The 22,491-nt window shown below is 37.7% G+C and overlaps 2 pseudogenes; one reads left to right on the top strand and one right to left on the bottom strand.

The window, feature by feature from the left end:
• The window catches only part of LOC134326282 (zinc finger protein 850-like), a 151,292-nt pseudogene that overhangs the window by 39,834 nt on the left and 88,967 nt on the right, over nucleotides 1-22,491 (top strand).
• Nucleotides 16,467-20,328, bottom strand: LOC134326877 (zinc finger protein 208-like; annotated as a pseudogene).

Raw genomic sequence — 22,491 nt, 5'->3', positions numbered from 1 at the left:
ACTATTACACTATTTCTTGGACGAAACACCCGCTTAATGATTAAGATTACTGTTTATATTAATCTGGACATTTTCATGTATAGTGCATTACTTAAAATAGTGTTCAACCAAGTCTGTACAGTTTCTTTTTGTTTTCTTTTCAGGGGCGTATTAATATGGAATGATGTGAGGTGGTCACAGGTGCGCTTATATCGGGGATTTAACAGCGGCTTTAAACGCAGCTCAGCCAATCAGATTTTAGGACCGGAACTATCCATTTTATAAATCATTTTATACAACCCCATCAAAGTATAATATGCCAATAACAATAGGATTTTTTTTATGGGAACGGATTATTCATTTTCCCATTATTTCCTATGGGAAAATTCGTTTGGTATAAGTCCAAGGTTCTGGAACGGATTAAGGACGTATACCGAGGTTCCACTGTATTATTATTATTATTATTATATAAAAATGAGAGAGTGTTTATGGCTCTTCTGTCCCAAGTGTTTTTGTAACGTGTTGTAGACCTGCATTGTCGACTGTTTTTGGTATACAGGAAAGAAAAGGCAGAATGCAGGTGAAAATGTGTTATTTGGCAACCCAGTACTGTGTAAATATTGGACAGAACACATAATGGGTTATTTATCAGTCGTGTAGGGTGACACACACCGACTTTAAAGACTTCCGATTACAAGAGATCCAGTGTGAACTTGGCATTAGTCTCCAGATTGGAAGCATGTTTGAAAAAAGCGGACGGGATCTTGTGACCTTGTTGAAATAAAAAATCCTTGTGATGTCGCCCTGTTGTGGCCTTTTTGTAGAATTGTAATGAAATAATATGAGTTGAGAGACGTGAGTTGATGAAGTTTTAGGGTAACGATTTTAGGCTGCTCTGAGTAACTGACAGTAGGTCTGTATCTTCACTGCTGAGTTCAATGTTCTGTAACATGTCAGGAAACGTTGTGCCTTCTTTCACCTCATATTACTGACTTCATACACAAAATGATGAAGAAAAGTGAAAATGAACATTCATGCACCTTCATATATTCAGAGAGTTTATTTATTTATTATTTAATGTTATAAGATTTTGAGGCTTGTTGATCCTGGTCATCCATGTTCTACACTCATACAGCTGTGTGGATCAACAAGGGCGGCACCTCAGTGGAGTTCCTCTAACCGGTCACACACAGATACCCAAAATGCATCATTCTGTTAAAAAGAGAGAAGGAGGGTGGGTTACAGAGAAACATCTGCAACAATCATTGAAATGTGAAATTGAGATGTAACGTGTCCTGATTGGATGGCGCCACCATCGTCCCTCCTTGTCGCACCAACGTCTCCTGTTAAATAAAACAAGAAGAGGTGTAAGAACATTCCAGAAGCTGTAGTGTTTGGACAGATGAGCATGTAGAGCAGCGTTTGTCAGGTAAAATACACTGATTGTGGGAATGTTAGCTGGATTTCTTACACGTCCGCTCAGCTACACACTGGACTACTGCGCTGCTTCCTTCTCAAGAGCAAAAGATACGTAGCTGTGGTCTGATCAAACTTCCACTGCACACACACACACACACACACACATCTCTTTTAGATGGAGCACAAGAACCTCAATATTAATAAATATGTGTCTACATTTTAGCATCTGTGTTGATGCAGATACAAGTACTGAAATGTACCTCAGACACCAGCTGCTTGGTGCTTTGGTTGGACTGTCTGAACATCACAGCCATCTCGGTGATGCTCTCCTCATCTAGATGATCCAGCTGAGACACAAACACACACACAGACACAAATATATGAGTATGTAAGATAATAAAGATACAATCTTCTGTACGGTGGATCTCCATCATGTCACTGTACTACGTCTAGGGTGGATGTTGTACCTGGCATGTGCTGTGCCATTCCACAGGGCTGCTGTACCCCTTCATTACCCACTCGTGATGCAGCAGATGCTCCACCTTTATGCGCCGCTCTGGAACCACCTACAGGACAAGATACAAGAACTTCAGGCGATGAAGCCCACAGAGAAACACACACCCTCTTTGCTCACATTAAACACACCCATAAACACACACCTGCAGCATTTCCTTAATCAGCAGTACAGAACCAGGAGACAGCCAATCAGGAGTGTCAAAATGTCCTTTCTGAGGAAACACAGAGCAAAACAATCACATCTGATCAAAGAACATCACCACAAGCCGTTACTGTTACTTTTACTGTATGTTTAACATGCTGCTGATCATTAAATAATGAATTCTGTTTCATAATCGTAACAAGACGTGTATGCCAATGGTGTTTCATTGTAGTTCCAAGACTTACAGTGATTTGTTCATGGAGCTCCACAAAGTTGTCACCATCGAATGGGAGGTAGCCACACAGCATGTCATATAGGACAACACCCAAGCTCCAAACATCTGCCTAAACACACACACACACACACACACATATTCATTGTCTTTTTTAATCATGCTTTACCCTGGCCAGTCCCCTCATCTAGACCTCATAGAATAACTCATGAATGGGGCTACAGAGGGGACTGAACACCTTGGATTTGGAGACTTTTCAATTGAAGTTTATCATGAATAACCTGGGGACACACCCCACACACACCTACTTCTGCACCATGATAGGGTTGCGCATCAATGATTTCTGGTGCCAAGTAGGGAGGTGTTCCACAGCCCTCAATCAGAGCAGTACCCAATCCACCCTACAACAAAACAGATTTCTATCAACCGAAGGTCCAACTGTTGACTCGCATCTGCAACACAGCACACAAACTGAACCAGCATGGCTCTGTGACGTCCTGTTCATCTAACTGATCACTGAAACTAATTGTGGACACCGTGTGTGCAAGGCTTTAGCATGATGGATGGGGGTAAGCACACCACCTTACTAGACTCTCTGAATGGCACGCTTGATTTAAGTATACACTACAGTCTTAGTAGAGACACGAACCTCTGGTTTGGCACAGAGACCAAAGTCGATGAGCTTGATGTTGTTCTTCTCATCCAGCATCATGTTTTCCTGAGAGTCAAAATAAAACACGTCATATACAAGCACTAACAAAGAAAGAGCACAAAGTATAAGTGGAAATCGTTTGGCTGACGCACTGGCTTAAGGTCACGGTGGACGTGTCCCTGGCTGTGGATGTAGGCCAGCGCCGAGACGATCTGACGGAAGATCCTGCGTGTCTCCTCCTCCGACAACCTGTCGTTATTATCGATGTGGTCGAACAGATTTCCACCCGGACAAAACTGGAGGAGAGAGCGAGTCAAGTGAGCAGCAAATCATCATAAATCCAGAGATTAAATCAAATCTGATAGTTTCCAACCACTGATGGTACCTCAAGCACCATGTAGATCTGGTCAGCAGTCTCCACAACTTGGTACAAGCGGCACACGTGCTGATGATTGAGGTTCTTCAGGGCTTCAATCTCGATCCTCAAATCAGACAACTCATCCTGCAATGGGGATGAAACTGGAACAGTTTTATGACTTTTCAAATCAGAATTAGAAGAACCAAACTTTTGGAAACTGAGACACGTCCATCTTTAACAGACGGTTTTGCTGAAACTAACCCTGAGCTCTTTCTTCTCCAGGATCTTGATGGCCACTGGCTCTTCAGTCCGAATGTGCCTGCCGAGCTTGACCGTCGCATAACCACTGATAGGTAACTAATAGTGTTATGGATAGTGTAAATTTTCCAGACCCTCCTAAAGATCAAGCATGTAGTGCTGAAGCCCAACAAGTGGAGGTGCAGCAGTTAAGACGCGGTGAACGAACCCGCACTTTAACAGAGAAGGGTAAAGGAATGCAAGACATGAAAATCAAAGCACTTCAGCAACAGTTTAACTACATTTACAGCAAATGGAAAACACAAGTCAAATTTGCAAAGCAGTCACTATCACAGTTATCAGAGCCATCATCAGATGATTTGTTTAATGATATCATTTGTGATGTCAGAGGCTTTTCTGCAGCTGTTCAGAAGGTTTATAATGAACTACGTAAAGTCACTACTCCAGACCAAGATACACGTCGAAGAGTGGATCTGTGTGTAGAGATTTCTAATTTCATTGTTTCCAGAGTTTCAAGTCGTCTAAATGGAAGGATTCCACAAGGAGAAGAGTAAGATTGGCCAGAAGCAGGCTCTATTTGGGACTCAGGTAAAAGTGAACTTGGTTCTGCTAGCTCAATCTTTAAGGGCGCCTCAGAGCATTCAAGTAGGTAATCGGTGAGACGTCAAGAAGCTGCTGCTAATGCTGCTACAAGCGAAGCTGTTCTGAAAGTATTGCAAGAACAAGAAAGAGAACAACTGGAAATGCAGCGCTTGGAAGCAGAAGCTAAAAGGAAGATTGCCACACAAGAGGCAGCTGCTGTAAAGCGTCATTTAGAACAAGAAGTAGAAGAATTGGAAAGAAGAATAGGGAGAGAAGAAGAAGAAGCTGAAAGGAGAGCTCAATTAGAGGAAGAGCATACAGCTTTACAAAGTACTTTGGAGGAAAAACAGAGAAGGATACAGCAGTTGGAGGCTATGAAAGAGCTTAGTGCAGCCCGAGCAATAATGCAGGTGTATGATCAAGAGTTGACTATAAAAGTTGAGTCAAAGGACATACAAAGCCAAGTAGATGACCAGCTCCTGAGTCCTATAAGTCATATGCCCCTTCCTGTGTCTTCTGCCCCACAGTTTGTGGCCACCTCAAATGAAAATACAGTAGAGCTTGTTAAGGTACTGGTTGATGCTTTAAGTGCTAATAGAATTCCAGTTCCTGAACCTTCAATTTTTAGTGGAGATCCATTGAAGTATAGTGACTGGAAGCTCTCTTTTGAAATTCTCATTGACCAGAAGAATATTCAAGACAAGGAGAAGATATACTATCTACGTAGATATGTAAGTGGACAAGTTATGATGGCTATTTCCTACTTGGAACCAAATCTGCTTATGTTGCGGCATGGAAGATTTTGGAGGAGAGATATGGAAACCCATTTATAATTGCAAAGGCATATAGAGACAAGCTCCAGGCATGGTCCAAGATTGGATCTAAAGACAGCTTGGAGCTCAGGGAGTTTGTCGATTTTCTCCGCAGTTGTGAGGCTGCCATGGTTCATATCAAAGAACTAAACATTTTGAATGATTGTATCGAAAATAGAAAAAAAAATTCAAAGCTACCTGATTGGCTAACTGCTAGATGGAATCGGAAGGTTATTGAAGTAGAAGAGGAGAGCAGTCAGTTCCCCTCATTCAGCCAGTTTGTGAATTTTCTGGCAAGAGAAGCGAAAATTGCTTGTAACTCCGTTACATCATTGCAATCACTAAAGCAAGATGAAACTGAAAAGCTGAAATACCAAAGATATCAAAATATAAAGGCAAAGAAACTGACTACTTGTTCTAATGAAGAGACTTTCAAAATGTGTAATTTCTGCAAGAAAACTGGGCGGCATTCTTTACACAAATGCAGGAAATTTATGGAGAAAGCAGTCTCGGACCGAGTCAAATTTGTCCAAGCTGAAAGGCTATGCTTTGGTTGTCTTAAGTCTGGGCACGTCTCAAAGTTCTGCAATAATCGTAGTACTTGTGATATATGCTACAAGCGGCATCCTACATGTCTACATGAGGATAGAGAAAAAGGAGAACAAAGATCACTGCAAACCAAACAGAACTTTAATCAAGAAAGCTTAAGTACAAGTCAGGAAGGGAATAAAGAAAATTCCCAGGCAAAACAACTTAAAGAAAAAATGACAGTTGCTACTTCAAATAGAGTAATCCTTGATAAAGCCAACATGCAGACATCTGCAATAATTCCAGTATGGCTTTCCTCTTTAACTAAACCAGTTCAAGAAGTACTCGTATATGCTTTGTTGGATTCTCAAAGTGACACGACCTTTGTTCTTAGTGAAGTAGTTGAAGCTTTGAAGGTAAACAAAGAACAAGTCAAGTTAAAACTTTCTACAATGACTTCAAGAACTACAGTAGTAAGTTCTCAAAGAGTAAGTAACCTACAAGTCAGAGGCTTTTACACGGATAAGAAGATTTCCCTACCACCAGCTTACACACGTGACTTTATTCCTGCCAATAGAACTCATATACCAACTGATGAAACCGCAAGAGCTTGGTCCCATCTAGAACACCTCCAAGAAGACATACCACCCTTGCAGGACTGTGAGGTGGGATTGCTCATTGGTTACAACTGCTCACAAGCTCTGCTCCCACAAGAAGTTGTGGCTGGGAAAGAAAATGAGCCCTATGCACAGCGTACAGACCTGGGATGGAGTATTGTCGGTCTTGGAAACTCCTGTGTAGATTATGGAGATGCCATTGGAATCAGCCATCGCATTGGAATGAGACAGGTAGTACCAGGTGTTCAGCCTTCTGTCAATCTAAAAACCGAAGTACACTCTGTGAACAGATCCAAAGTTAAAGAAATTACCTTTTCAAACATCATAAAAATCCTTGAATCAGACTTCTCAGAAAAAGCTGGAGAAGAGGATTCCGTGTCTCAAGATGATCTTAAGTTTATGTTAAAGGTGAAAGAAAGTATAACACAAAAGGATAGTGGTCACTACGAAATGCCATTACTGTTTAAAGATGAAAGACCAAAATTACCTAACAACAAGATATGTGCTATACATCGCCTAAATTGTCTTAAAAAGAGGCTAAGGAATAATGAAACATACTACAAGGATTATGTAAACTTTATGGATAATAATATTTCACGTGGTGACGCAGAGAAGGTCTCTGAGGAAGAAACTGACAACAGCTTGGCTTGGTATATTCCACACCATGGAGTTTATCATCCACAGAAACCAGGCAAAATACGTGTAGTATTTGACTGTTCTGCCAAGTTTCAAGAAACATCACTCAATGATCATCTGCTCACTGGACCTGATTTAACAAACACCTTAGTGGGTGTCCTTTGTCGATTTCGAAAGGGCTCCATTGCTTTCATGTGTGACATTGAAAGGATGTTTCATCAGTTTCATGTCAAAAAGGAAGATCAAGATTACTTAAGATTCCTCTGGTGGCAAGATGGCAATTTAGAAACTACACCCTCAATTTATAGGATGAAAGTTCACCTGTTTGGAGCGGCTTCGTCTCCTGGCTGCGCTAATTTTGGCCTAAAACATCTGGCGGCGCAAGGGCAAGGTCAATATAGCAAAGACACTATACACTTCATACAGAAAATTTTTTACGTAGATGATGGTTTGGCAAGTGTTCAAACTGAGAAGGAGGCCATTCAGCTTGCTAAAGAATCGAGAGAACTTTGCTCCACTGGTAGATTAAGACTTCATAAGTTTGTTTCCAATAGCAAGGATGTAATGGCATCCATCCCAGAAGAGGAACGCGCCATAGTTAAAGATCAAGATATGGCCTTAAGCTTACCACATATAGAGAGAGCACTTGGAGTAGAGTGGTGCATCGCATGTGACTCATTGAAATTCAGGGTTCAAGTAAAGTCTAATGTACTCACAAGAAGAGGTGTGCTTTCTACTGTAGCCTCTGTATATGATCCATTGGGATTTATTGCACCCTTTATTCTTTTAGGAAAACAAATACTCCAACAAATGTGCAGAGAAAAAACAGGCTGGGATGAGGAGCTTCCAGAAAATTTGAGACCTGAATGGGAGTCATGGATCAGAGACCTACCTAGTCTTGCGACAGTGGAGATTCAAAGATGCTACTTACCTTTGGATTTTAGCAGCGTCAAAAAGTATGAGCTTCACCATTTCTCAGATGCAAGCATCTCTGGGTATGGTGAGTGTAGCTATCTACGGGCTATTAATGAGTCTAACGAAGTTAATTGCTGTTTAGTAATGGGAAAATCAAGAGTTTCACCAACAAAGGTTACAACAATACCGAGACTGGAGCTTTCTGCAGCAGTAGTTGCAGTTCGAACCAGTGACATGCTCCGTAAGGAATTGGAAATTGAAGATCTACAAGAATACTTTTGGACGGACTCTACAGTTGTTCTTGGCTATATAAATAATGATGCCAGAAGGTTTCAAGTATTTGTGGCCAACCGGTTACAAAGAATTAGGTCAAGCACAAAGCCTGAACAATGGGCTTATGTTGCATCTGAAAACAATCCGGCAGACTATGCCTCTCGAGGATTAACTGCAGAGCAACTTAAAACTTCCAATTGGTTCTCTGGACCAAAATTTCTCTGGCAGAAGGAACTACCTGACAGAGAGCTCAAGGTGGGAGAAGTTAAGGAAGATGATCCCGAACTTCGTAAAGCTGTTGTTTTAAACACAAAGGCAAAGGAAAATAGATCATTAATAGAGCGCCTTGAGAAATTCTCTGACTGGTCAAGGGTAGAACAAGCAGTTGCCAGACTGAGACGACGTGTTAAAGAATACAAAGGTGAGAAGCAAAAAACTAATGAAAGTACAAGCTTAGAAGAAAGACGAGAAGCAGGAATTGTCATTGTTAAGTTGGTTCAAGAAGAAGCATTCCCAGATGAAATAAAGAGCCTGAAAGTAAAGAATGTTGTTACCAAAACCAAACACAGTAAGTTATACAAGTTGAGTCCTTTTTTGGATGATGAAGGTATCTTAAGAGTGGGAGGTCGCCTAAGTCAGGCTATGTTACACCCACATGTGAAGCATCCAGCAATACTTCCTAGGAACAGTCACATATCTGCCTTACTTATAAAACACTTTCATGAAAAGGTTCATCATCAGGGACGTGGAATAACCATGAACGAATTAAGAGCTAATGGGTGGTGGATTCTGGGATGCAGCAGTGCAGTATCATCTCACATCTTTAAATGTGTTAAATGTCAAAAGTACAGAAGACGTACTGAAGAACAGAAATAGGGTAACTTGCCTCCAGATAGAATGGAAGCGACTTCTCCATTCACTTACTCTGGCATAGACTGCTTTGGGCCGATTCATGTCAAAGAAGGAAGAAGGGATATTAAAAGATATGGTCTTTTGTTTACATGTTTATGTTCAAGAGCCATACATATCGAAGTGCTTGATGACATGACCACTGACGCATTTCTTAATGCTTTAAGAGCGTTTATTGCCATTAGAGGAAATGTTCGTCAGCTGCGAAGTGACCAAGGAACCAATTTTATTGGTGCTAAAAGAGAGTTTGCAGAACTCATGAAAGGAATGGATAAAGAAAGAGTCAAGGTTTTAGGGTGCGAATTTCTAATGAATCCCCCAGAAGCAAGTCATATGGGTGGTGTCTGGGAGAGACAAATTAAAACTGTCAGGAGTGTTCTTATTGCCATTCTCGACCAGTCCGCACAAAGACTTGATAGTTCCTCTAAGAACTTTCTTATATGAAGTTATGGCAATTGTTAATGGCAGACCACTTACCATTGAACATTTGAACAATCCATCCGCACCTGAACCTTTGACTCCAAATCACATTCTCACGATGAAGTCTGCTATTATTTTTCCTCCACCTGGACAGTTTGCCAAAGAAGATTTGTATCTTCGAAAAAGATGGCGTCGGGTTCAATATTTGGCCAATGATTTTTGGCTTAGATGGAGAAAAGAATATCTTTTGGGGCTACAAACAAGAGAAAAGTGGCAGAAGAATAGAAGAAATCTGAAAGTGAAAGATATTGTACTTTTAAAGGACGATCATGCACCACGTAGTGAATGGAAGTTGGCCAGAGTAGTGGAAGTTTTTCCAGGATTAGACGAGAGGGTAAGAAAGGTTAGATTATTGGTAAGCAATGTCATAAGCTTGTGACCTTACTTGAAGCAGAATAAGATGTGATGTTTGTTTAATTTTATTTCATGCTGAATGGTTCACAATAGAGAAAAATCTAAATGTTGTTTACCTGCAGCAGTATTTAGAGAAATCTCACATTTGTGATTTGGTGGGAGTGTAGCTGCTACCATTATAGTAGGTATATGTATGTTTTGTAAGTTTGTTTTGTTATTATTTCGCTTTTTGTGTGGTTACATTTGAAACCTATATTTTGAAACCTATGTTGGGCTGTTGTGTGAAAACTGCGCTAAATAGAGCAGCGCATACCGCGGCACGTTTGTTTGTTTCTATACAAAGTGGCATGGACACTTCGCGGATAAAGAGTTAAAACTTTAAAGGTGCAGTACATGGACAAGTCTTAAAGATGATTGATTTCCTTTCGTAGCATGCAGCATGCAGCCAACAAGGTACTTTTTTGTTTATATTTTGAATTAATTATGTATAAATATGTATGAATATTGATGAACTATGTATAAATATGGTAACGTGGTTTGTATGTGTAAAATTGTATTTTAATAGTTTTCACGGTTTGATGGGAGTGAGAAGAAGACTTCAAATAAATCAGTAAAGAAAACCACTTGTGTTTGCATGTGCTTGAGAGGGAGCAAAAATTGATCTATGCTACTTCTGTTACTATTTGCAATAAAATAAGTGTGCTTACCTTCAACGTGTCTTGCTTCGTTTTCGTTTTGCGATGTTGAACTTGGGTCCATCAGGTCATCAAATGCCAGATACAGTAGTCTTTTGCTGAGTTATCCATGTTTTTGTTTTGATTTTGTAATGCAACTCAGGAAGTATGAAAAGTAAACAAAGATCTTGTTCAGCTACTGGACAATTTCCAACCTAATTTTCAGGGCTTGGTATAAGGTGTGAATTGATGCATGCTGCAATTAGTCCAAGTCTAATGTACGTGTGTGTGTGTGTGTGTGTGTGTGTAAATATTTTTTTTACTAGATTAAATATTCAAATGTCTGTAAACTTTTCTTAGCAGAGATAAGATCCACGAATGTTATACTTTCCATGAACTTTAAAGAAACCTTTATTTTTCTTACATGTACTTGATCCTTTATTTAGCTCTGTTTAGACAAGTATGACGTTTCCTAGTTGCACTAATGGAGAATAAATGCATATGGTCATATGTACAATTCAGCTTGGCCACTGCAGAAACTGCTGCATGTGTGTTTCTCTGCCTGTATGAACTGATGAGCTCTGCGACCTCGCCCAGTGTAGTTATGTCCTAAGTGCGAGTTAAGAAAGAGGTTAAAAAAACCAGTAATAATTCTACCTTTCAGCGTACTGGATACAATACTAACTACTTTTTTCATGTTGTGAGCATATGGTGTGAAAGTTCGACGAGGTCAGAATCCGAACTGGGAAATTGCAGCTCGGGTGAAAATCGCTGCATAATGCAGATGTCAAAAAGACGTGTATGAGTATGTGTTCAATATGTAGAACGCGGTGATGATGATGAGACCAAAGTAAGATCAAGTTAAATGGAACGCGATGCATTTAAGATGTTCCGACCTTTTCCAGACGTCTCTGAGACGTATATGTGCTATCAGGGTTCACATTCACATGTTTTTGCTGTATGTGTTATGTAGATAATATTTAGTTGATTTTATGTATTTTTGACATTTTATTATTATTTAAGTGAAGCTTTTTACAAGTTTAGAGGTTTTGTGTTTTGCTTCACTGTATGTATGGTGCATCATTAAACTGTTATACATTATTCTATTTTGTATTAGATGAGATGGTTTCTCTCTGTATTTGTAAATGACAGCTAACAATAATGATCCGACTCTTTTAAGTATTTTGTATAACATATCAAATGTTGGACTTCATCAAAAAGAATCGACTCCTTCAGCTTCCAACTGCTCATTGCTGAGTACTATCAACTTAGTGTATGACTGTTTTGAGTCTATTCCTGTCGTTCGACTTAAAGAACCGGATTGAAGAATCGACTCATTTGATTCATTTGAACGCGCAGACTCACTCGCTCTCCCGCTGTGAGCTTCTCAAACTGAACTGCGTCTCTCTGTACATGAGGAAGAATCTATGTAGAGATCTCAAATAACATGAACCTGAAGGTATGAACTTACATTGTAGAAAAGAAAAACAAGCCAGTCCTACAAGCACAAATATCCACCTGATAAGTCACCAGAGACCGGCTGTCCAAAGTGGAAGAACGTTCTTTTGGTTTCTGTAGATGTTAAATGAAGATAGTCTCCCAACAATAAGAACTAATTCACAGTTTACAAACAAACAAAATTCAGAATAAGTAACAGAAACAGACACAGACTTACTGTCACTTTTAAACTACTACCTTGACTTGTGTTGAGTTAGGAGATCTGCAGTATGATTGTTGTTTGGTGTTTGTTGGTGATGAAAAGAAGTCTGGTCTATAGAATCCACAATTAATGCCAACTTCAGTGGTTATACAGTTTGAAAAAGTATTATGGGATGGTCTGTACTAAAATTACACATTACACATTTCTAAATGTTTTAAATGTTGAATCAACATGTTTTCTTCTATTATATCTTAATTAAAAACAACTATTGTGAGATTTATATCCACTTGTTCTGTCTGCATTCCACAGGAGTAAAAAAGTAATAAGTAACATTTACTCTGAGTACATTTTAAACGAGTTACTTTTTACTTGAGTAGATTTTTAGACTTGTAATTTTACTTGTACTTAGGTAAAATTAATTAAAGTAATAGTACTTTTACTTGAGTACAATATTTTAGTACTCTTTCCACCTCTGTATTGTAGCAATATGGAGACTTTTTGTTTAAATGTACCAACATACCTGAGTAAAATGTTAATGTTCCCAATACATCTGAATACAGAATATCAACAAACTATCAATGTTCAAAGTGTAATTAGCGATATATTATCAATATGGAGACTTTTTTTTAACAAATGTACCAACAGAACTGAGGTAAATGTTGATATCCTCAATAGAGCCGAACACATAATTCCAGTTATCAATCAATGCTAAGTGTAACAATTGATATATTATGATATCACTAATAGCTGAACCCAGAATTCCAGTACAATAACAATGCTAAGTGTAGTTATTGTTAGCTTAGCAAAAAATGGATGCTTTTTGTTCAAATGTAACAACATGCCTGAGGAAAATGTTGATATCCTCAATACAGCTGAACACAGAACTTCACTTAGCAATCAGGGCTAAGTGTAATTAGTGATATAATATCTATATGGAGACTTTTTTAACCAATAAACCAACACAACCTTGATGTTCTTATTATACCAAATATCTTTTACCTTAGTGCCATACGTGAGCTGAACTATGTCAGTTTACTCACTCCTATGTGGACTTTGTGGCTACTCAGACCACACCTCTGTTATGTTGATTACAGCACACAGACCGCTCACCAGTTGCTACAAACCAGAAGTAAAACAGGTAAAGACCTGGCTAGCGGTAGCCTTCTCTGCTCTTCAGTACACTGACTGGGACGTGTTTTTATTTATCTAAAAACAGGACAGAAGCTTTCAGGAATCAATAATGAGACCGAGGATTAAGGTTCAATATGTAGATATTTTATTAGCAAACAAGCAATAACAAGCAAAATACATAAATAGCACATAAATGAACATAACAATACTAATTCTAGACTGGATAGGTGGCCATTTGCCCAGACTGTAGCAACTGCTTAAGTACAGTGGGGCCAAAAAGTATTTAGTCAGCCACTGATTGTGCAGGTTCTCCTACTTAGAAAGATGAGAGAGGTCTGTAATTTTCATCATAGGTACACTTCAACTATGAGAGACAAAATGAGAAAAAAACATCCAGGAAATCACATTGTAGGATTTTTAAAGAATTTATTTGTAAATTATGGTGGAAAATAAGTATTTGGTCACCCACAAACAAGCAAGATTTCTGGCTCTCACAGACCTGTAACTTCTTCTTTAAGACGCTCTTCTGTCCTCCACTCGTTACCTGTATTAATGGCACCTGTTTGACCTCATTATCTGTATAAAAGACACCTGTCCACAGCCTCAAACAGTCAGACTCCAAACTCAACTATGGCAAAGACCAAAGAGCTGTCGAAGGACACCAGGAAGAAAATTGTAGACCTGCACCAGGCTGGGAAGAGTGAATCTACAATAGGCAAGCAGGTTGGTGTGAATAAATCAACTGTGGGAGCAATTGTAAGAAAATGGAATACATACAAGACCATTGAGGGTCAAGATCTCATCCCGTGGGGTCAAAATGATCATGAGAACGGTGAGCAAAAATCCCAGAACTACACGGAGGGACCTGATGAATGACCTGCAGAGAGCTGGGACCAAAGTAACAAAGGCTACCATCAGTAACACACTATGTCGAGAGGGACTCAAATCCTGCAGTGCCAGGCGTGTCCCCCTGCTTAAGTCAGTACATGTCCAGGCCCGTCTGAAGTTTGCCAGAGAGCTTATGGATGATCCAGAAGAGGATTGGGAGAATATCATGTGGTCAGATGAAACCAAAATGAAACTTTTTGGTAAAACTCATCGTGTTTGGAGGAAGAAGAATGCTGAGTTGCACACCATACCTACTGTGAAGCATGGGGGCTGAAACATCATGCTTTGGGGCTGTAAAGGGGACAGGACGACTGATCCGTGTTAAGGAAAGAATGAACGGGGCCATGTATCGTGAGATTTTAAGCCAAAACCTCCTTCCATCAGTGACAGCATTGAAGATGGAACGTGGCTGGGTCTTCCAGCATGACAATGATCCCAAACACACCGCTCGGGCAACGAAGGAGTGGCTCCGTAAAAAGCATTTCAATGTCCTGGAGTGGCCTAGCCAGTCTCCAGACCTCAACCCCATAGAAAATTTGTGGAGTCCGTGTTGCCCAGCGACAGCCCTAAAACATCACTGCTTTAGAGGAGATCTGCATGGAGGAATGGGCCAAAATACCAGCTACAGTGTGTGCAAACCTGGTCAAGACTTACAGGAAACGTTTCACCTCTGTCATTGCTAACAAAGGTTATGTTACAAAGTATTAAGTTGAACTTTTGTTATTGACCAAATACTTATTTTCCACCATAATTTGCAAATAAATTCTTTAAAAATCCTACAATGTGATTTCCTGGATTTTTTTTCTCATTTTGTCTCTCAAAATTACAGACCTCTCTCATCTTTCTAAGTAGGAGAACTTGCACAATCAGTGGCTGACTAAATACTTTTTGGCCCCACTGTATATTAAAACTCTTTCCACACTGTGAGCACCCATATGGTTTCTCTCCAGTGTAAATGCGCTTGTGTGTTTTGACTCTGTTGATTAAAACTCTTTCCACACTGTAAACACTGATACAGTTTCTCCCCACTGTGAATGTGCTGGTGTATTTTAAGCTCGCTCATTGTATTAAAACTCTTTCCACACTGTAAGCACTTATACGGTTTATCTCCAGTGTGAATGCGCTGGTGAATTTTTAAAGCACTCTGTTGATTAAAACTGTTACCCCTTTTCCACCGGTTCCGGTTCCGTTCCGGTTCCTGAACTTGATTTGGAACCGGTTCAATTTTTTTCAATCTGGCCCCACAGAATACTTGGTTTTTCAGCCCGAACCGTGACGTCACATGTGGGTGTGTCATGTTGTACAGCATAGCGACAGCAACAATGGCGTCTGCTGGTGTCTCGTATGGAGCTTAATGCTGCATTTTTATCTTTTAAAATTCACCTGATTGGATTTTGTTGCTGATATTTTCAAAGTGCCTTTAAAAAGATGAAGTGTGTGATATGACGCGGTAAAAGTGACCCGGACAGAACGAACAACGCTTAACGTGAAAAATAAACCATAACGTGGCTTATTATACTAAAACACTAAGCGATGAATTTGGGCAGTACAGTGCACTTATAACGTGTAATCGTGTTTCTATGTTGTATTTTAGTACATTCAGCCACTTTACACTTTATTTTTTACGTGAAGCTTTTTGACTCTCCCGAGAACCCTGAGCTGCATAAACACCACACGTGAAGTAAATCCTGCCAAACACAGATACATGTGGAGCTTTTAGACTGGATTTGATGGTTATTTGACACAGATGGATGTTCATGTTGTGGAACTTTAGTGATGTTTTATAGCAGTACTGATCAAATCGGTTATTTGCACTGAGAGTCTCGGTGAAAGCGAAGCGCGAAACGCTTCTCACGTCAATGAACTAAAGAAAACAACAAGTGAGCCAAACACGTCACGTCTTCTTATCACCGACAGCTGATCCATGCTTTTTGCATAAAAACAAACATCTGTAACAGCACAAATGCTCACACATATTGTACACGCTCCGCCATGATATTACTACTCTTAACTTTCGTTAAGTAACACCCACAGATGATGGCGTAAACTTGTGGAAACGCACGTCGGTTCTCTACAGAACACCAAGGTTCTGAGAAACCTGAACAGAACCGGTTCAAGAACCATGGTGCTTTTGGTGGAAAAGGGGTAACTGTGAGCACTGATATGGTTTCTCTCCAGTGTGAATGCGATGGTGTAATTTGAGATTACTCTTTGTATTAAAACTGGAGATGCATGAGTACCGATACTGGTATCGGGTATTTGCCAGATACCGCGCTCATTAACTTGTACTCGTACTCGCAAACGAGGCTCCGATACTAAATATCCGATACCGTGTGCCTAAAACTCGGCTCTCGATCACCAAGTGTGAACTATCCAGCAACTCGATCTGACCGGCTCGCCGAGCGCTTGGCTGGGAATGAGTGACATGTCGAACAGCCAATGAGAACGCAGGATACGGTGTGAGGGGAAACGCAGGAGAGGAGTGTAAACAGGTGGGACAGGGGGATAATATAGTTTATATCAGAATACACCAGCACACACACACATTTTACAGTATTTCTGACCTGATCGTTCTCTACAAAACATAACAACAAATCACCAACATTGCAAAAATATTTATTAACCTCTAACTCACTACAGAACAATCCATGCTATTCGTGTTGCCAAATCCACTCAGATTCATTTATTTTTCCTCCTTAATTTCATCACATCAGCGCACAAACACTGATCACTCGCTACTTGTTGACATGCATTTCTGGACGTGGTATCATTAAACTTCTCGTCACTTTTCACGTGTTTTTGTTTAAAAAAAAACGGTATTTGTGAGACCGTTGGTTTCTGTTCAGTGCGTGTACTCAAAGGAACAAATAAACTTTTCCATTGCACTCATTTACTCTAAAAACTACACTATTCCATAATGCTCCAGATTGCATAATTCTAAAAAGGTATCGGTATCGGCAAGAACAAAAATACATGTACTTGTACTCGGTTGGGAAAAAATAGTATTGATGCATCCCTAATTAAAACTCTTTCCACACTGTGACCACTGGGATGGTTTCTCTCCAGTGTGAATGCGCTGGTGTCTTTTCAGACCACTCTGTGTATTAAAACTCTTTCCACACTGTGAGCACTGATACGGTTTCTCTCCAGTGTGAATGCGCTGGTGTAATTTGAGATTACTCTGTATGTTAAAACTCTTTCCACACTGTGAGCACCAATACAGTTTCACTCCAGTAAGAATGCGCTGGTGTATTTTGAGATTACTTTGTGTAATAAAACTCTTCTCACACTGTGAGCACTGATACGGTTTCTCTCCAGTGTGAATGCGCTGGTGTATTTTAAGATTACCCTGTTGATTAAAACCCTTACACACTGTGAGCACGGATACGGTTTCTCTCCAGTGTGAACGCGCTGGTGTGTTTTGAGATTACTTTGTGTAATAAAACTCTTCCCACACTGTGAGCACTAATACGGTTTCTCTCCAGTGTGAACGCGCTGGTGTATTTTGAGTTTACTCTGTTCATTAAAACTCTTTCCACACTGTGAGCACTGATACGGTTTCTCTCCAGTGTGAATGCGCTGGTGTGTTTTGAGATTACTTTGTGTAATAAAACTCTTTCCACACTGTGAGCACTGATACGGTTTCTCTCCAGTGTGAACGCGCTGGTGTACTTTAAGCTCTCTCTGTAATAAAACTCTTTCCACACTGTGAGCACTGATACGGTTTCTATCCAGTGTGAACGCGCTGGTGTTTATTGAGATTACTTTGTGTAATAAAACTCTTCCCACACTGTGAGCACTGATACGGTTTCTCTCCAGTGTGAACGTGCTGGTGTACTTTAAGCTCACTCTTTGTAATAAAACTCTTTCCACACTGTGAGCACTGATACGGTTTCTCTGCAGTGTGAACACGCTGGTGTCTTTTCAGAGTACTCTGTCTATTAAAACTCTTTCCACACTGTGAGCACTGATACGGTTTCTCTCCAGTGTGAATGTGCTGGTGTATTTTGAGATTACCCTGTTGATTAAAACTCTTCCCACACTGTGAGCACTGATACGGTTTCTCTCCAGTGTGAATGCGCTGGTGTATTTTGAGAATACCCTGTTGATTAAAACTCTTCCCACACTGTGAACACTGATACGGTTTCTCTCCAGTGTGAATGCGCTGGTGTATTTTGAGCTTACTCTGTTCATTAAAACTCTTTCCACACTGATACTCTTTCCACACTCTTTCCGCACTGATACGGTTTCTATCCAGTGTGAACGCGCTGGTGTTTATTGAGATTACTTTGTGTAATAAAACTCTTCCCACACTGTGAGCACTGATACGGTTTCTCTCCAGTGTGAACGTGCTGGTGTACTTTAAGCTCACTCTTTGTAATAAAACTCTTTCCACACTGTGAGCACTGATACGGTTTCTCTGCAGTGTGAACACGCTGGTGTCTTTTCAGAGTACTCTGTCTATTAAAACTCTTTCCACACTGTGAGCACTGATACGGTTTCTCTCCAGTGTGAATGTGCTGGTGTATTTTGAGATTACCCTGTTGATTAAAACTCTTCCCACACTGTGAGCACTGATACGGTTTCTCTCCAGTGTGAATGCGCTGGTGTATTTTGAGAATACCCTGTTGATTAAAACTCTTCCCACACTGTGAACACTGATACGGTTTCTCTCCAGTGTGAATGCGCTGGTGTATTTTGAGCTTACTCTGTTCATTAAAACTCTTTCCACACTGATACTCTTTCCACACTCTTTCCGCACTGATACGGTTTCTATCCAGTGTGAACGCGCTGGTGTTTATTGAGATTACTTTGTGTAATAAAACTCTTCCCACACTGTGAGCACTGATACGGTTTCTCTCCAGTGTGAACGTGCTGGTGTACTTTAAGCTCACTCTTTGTAATAAAACTCTTTCCACACTGTGAGCACTGATACGGTTTCTCTGCAGTGTGAACACGCTGGTGTCTTTTCAGAGTACTCTGTCTATTAAAACTCTTTCCACACTGTGAGCACTGATACGGTTTCTCTCCAGTGTGAATGTGCTGGTGTATTTTGAGATTACCCTGTTGATTAAAACTCTTCCCACACTGTGAGCACTGATACGGTTTCTCTCCAGTGTGAATGCGCTGGTGTATTTTGAGAATACCCTGTTGATTAAAACTCTTCCCACACTGTGAACACTGATACGGTTTCTCTCCAGTGTGAATGCGCTGGTGTATTTTGAGCTTACTCTGTTCATTAAAACTCTTTCCACACTGATACTCTTTCCACACTCTTTCCGCACTGATACGGTTTCTATCCAGTGTGAACGCGCTGGTGTTTATTGAGATTACTTTGTGTAATAAAACTCTTCCCACACTGTGAGCACTGATACGGTTTCTCTCCAGTGTGAACGTGCTGGTGTACTTTAAGCTCACTCTTTGTAATAAAACTCTTTCCACACTGTGAGCACTGATACGGTTTCTCTGCAGTGTGAACACGCTGGTGTCTTTTCAGAGTACTCTGTCTATTAAAACTCTTTCCACACTGTGAGCACTGATACGGTTTCTCTCCAGTGTGAATGTGCTGGTGTATTTTGAGATTACCCTGTTGATTAAAACTCTTCCCACACTGTGAGCACTGATACGGTTTCTCTCCAGTGTGAATGCGCTGGTGTATTTTAAGCTCACTCTTTCTATTAAAACTCTTTCCACACTGTGAACACTGATACGATTTCTCTCCAGTGTGAATGCGCTGGTGTATTTTAAGCTCACTCTTTGTATTAAAACTCTTGCCACACTGTGAACACTGATACGGTTTCTCTCCAGTGTGAATGCGCTGGTGTATTTTAAGATTACCCTGTGTAATAAAACTCTTCCCACACTGTGAGCACTGATATGGTTTCTCTCCAGTGTGAATGCGCTGGTGTATTTTGAGCTTACTCTGTTCATTAAAACTCTTTCCACACTGTGAGCACTGATACGGTTTCTCTCCTGTGTAAATGCGCTGGTGTATTTTGAGCTTACTCTGTTCATTAAAACTCTTTCCACACTGTGAGCACTGATACGGTTTCTCTCCAGTGTGAATGCGCTGGTGTATTTTGAGCTTACTCTGTTCATTAAAACTCTTTCCACACTGTGAGCACTGATACGGTTTCTCTCCTGTGTAAATGCGCTGGTGTATTTTGAGATGACTCAGGCACCTGAAGCTCTTCCCACACTGTGAGCAGACGTTTCCTTCTTCCTGTGTGGGACTGAGAGATGTGTTAATGCTGACAGTACCAGAGGACGTTTGCTGATTACTGGAGCTTCTGGTGGGCGTCAGATCCTCATGTTCAGTCTTAATCTTCACCAGAGTCTCATATTTATCATGGTTGCAGCTCTTGATGTGATTGTGGAGCTGATTTTGGGTTGTAAAGGAACGTGGACACGAGGAGCAGCAGAAATCCTTGTTCAGTTCTGAAGCAGAAAAAATTCAAATACATTTATAACATTATAATTAATCAAATACATTTATAACATTATAAATAATCTAATACATTTATAACATTATAAATAATCATATACATTTATAACATTATAAATAATCAAATACATGTATAACATTATAAATAATCAAATACATTTATAACATTATAAATAATCAAATACATTTATAACATTATAAATAATCATATACATTTATAAAATTATAAATAATAAAAAAAACTTATAACATTATAAATAATCAAATACATTTATAACACTATAAATAATCAAATACATTTATAACATTATAAATAATCAAATACATTTATAACATTATAAATAATAAAAAAAACTTATAACATTATAAATAATCAAATACATTTATAACACTATAAATAATCAAATACATTTATAACATTATAAATAATAAATACATTTATAACATTATAAATAATCAAATACATTTATAACATTATAAATAATAAATACATTTATAACATTATAATTAATCAAATACATTTATAACATTATAAATAATCTAATACATTTATAACATTATAATTAATCAAATACATTTATAACATTATAAATAATCTAATACATTTATAACATTATAAATAATCAAATACATGTATAACATTATAAATAATCAAATACATTTATAACATTATAAATAATCAAATACATTTATAACATTATAAATAATCATATACATTTATAAAATTATAAATAATAAAAAAAACTTATAACATTATAAATAATCAAATACATTTATAACACTATAAATAATCAAATACATTTATAACATTATAAATAATCAAATACATTTATAACATTATAAATAATAAAAAAAACTTATAACATTATAAATAATCAAATACATTTATAACACTATAAATAATCAAATACATTTATAACATTAAAAATAATCAAATACATTTATACCATTATAAAAAAAACATTTATAACATTATAAATAATAAAAAAAAACATTTATAAAATTATAAATAATGAAAAAAAACATTTATAAAATTATAAATAATAAAATACATTTATTAAATTATAAATAATAAAATACATTTATAACATTACAAATAATCAAATACATTTATAACATTACAAATAATAAAATACATTTAAAACATTATAAATAATAATAAAAACATTTATAACATTATAAATAATAAAAAAAAACATTTATAAAATTATAAATAATAAAAAAAAACATTTATAAAATTATAAATAATAAAATACATTTATTAAATTATAAATAATAAAATACATTTATAACATTACAAATTATCAAATACATTTATAACATTACAAATAATAAAATACATTTATAACATTATAAATAACCAAATACATTTATAACATTATAAATAACCAAATACATTTATAACATTATAAATAATAAAATACATTTATAACATTACAAATAATCAAATACATTTATACCATTACAAAAAAAAAAATACATTTATAACATTATAAATAACCAAATACATTTATAACATTATAAATAACCAAATAAATTTAAAACATTATAAATAATAAATACATTTATAACATTATAAATAATCAAATACATTTATAACATTATACATAATCAAATACATTTATAACATTATAAATAATAAATACATTTATAACATTATAAATAATCAAAAACATTTATAACATTATAAATAATCAAATACATTTATAACATTATACATAATCAAATACATTTATAACATTATAAATAATAAATACATTTATAACATTATAAATAATCAAATACATTTATAACATTATAAATAATCAAATACATTTATAACATTATAAATAACAAATACATTTATAACATTATAAATAATCAAATACATTTATAACATTATAAATAATCAAATACATTTATAACATTATAAATAATCAAATACATTTATAACATTATAAATAATCATATACATTTATAACATTATAAATAATCAAATACATTTATAACATTATAAATAATCAAATACATTTATAACATTATAAATAATCA

The sequence above is a fragment of the Trichomycterus rosablanca genome, chromosome 14, assembly GCF_030014385.1.
Source record: "Trichomycterus rosablanca isolate fTriRos1 chromosome 14, fTriRos1.hap1, whole genome shotgun sequence".
NCBI classification, from domain to species: Eukaryota; Metazoa; Chordata; class Actinopteri; order Siluriformes; family Trichomycteridae; genus Trichomycterus; species Trichomycterus rosablanca.
This window is presented reverse-complemented; position numbering and strand designations above follow the sequence as displayed.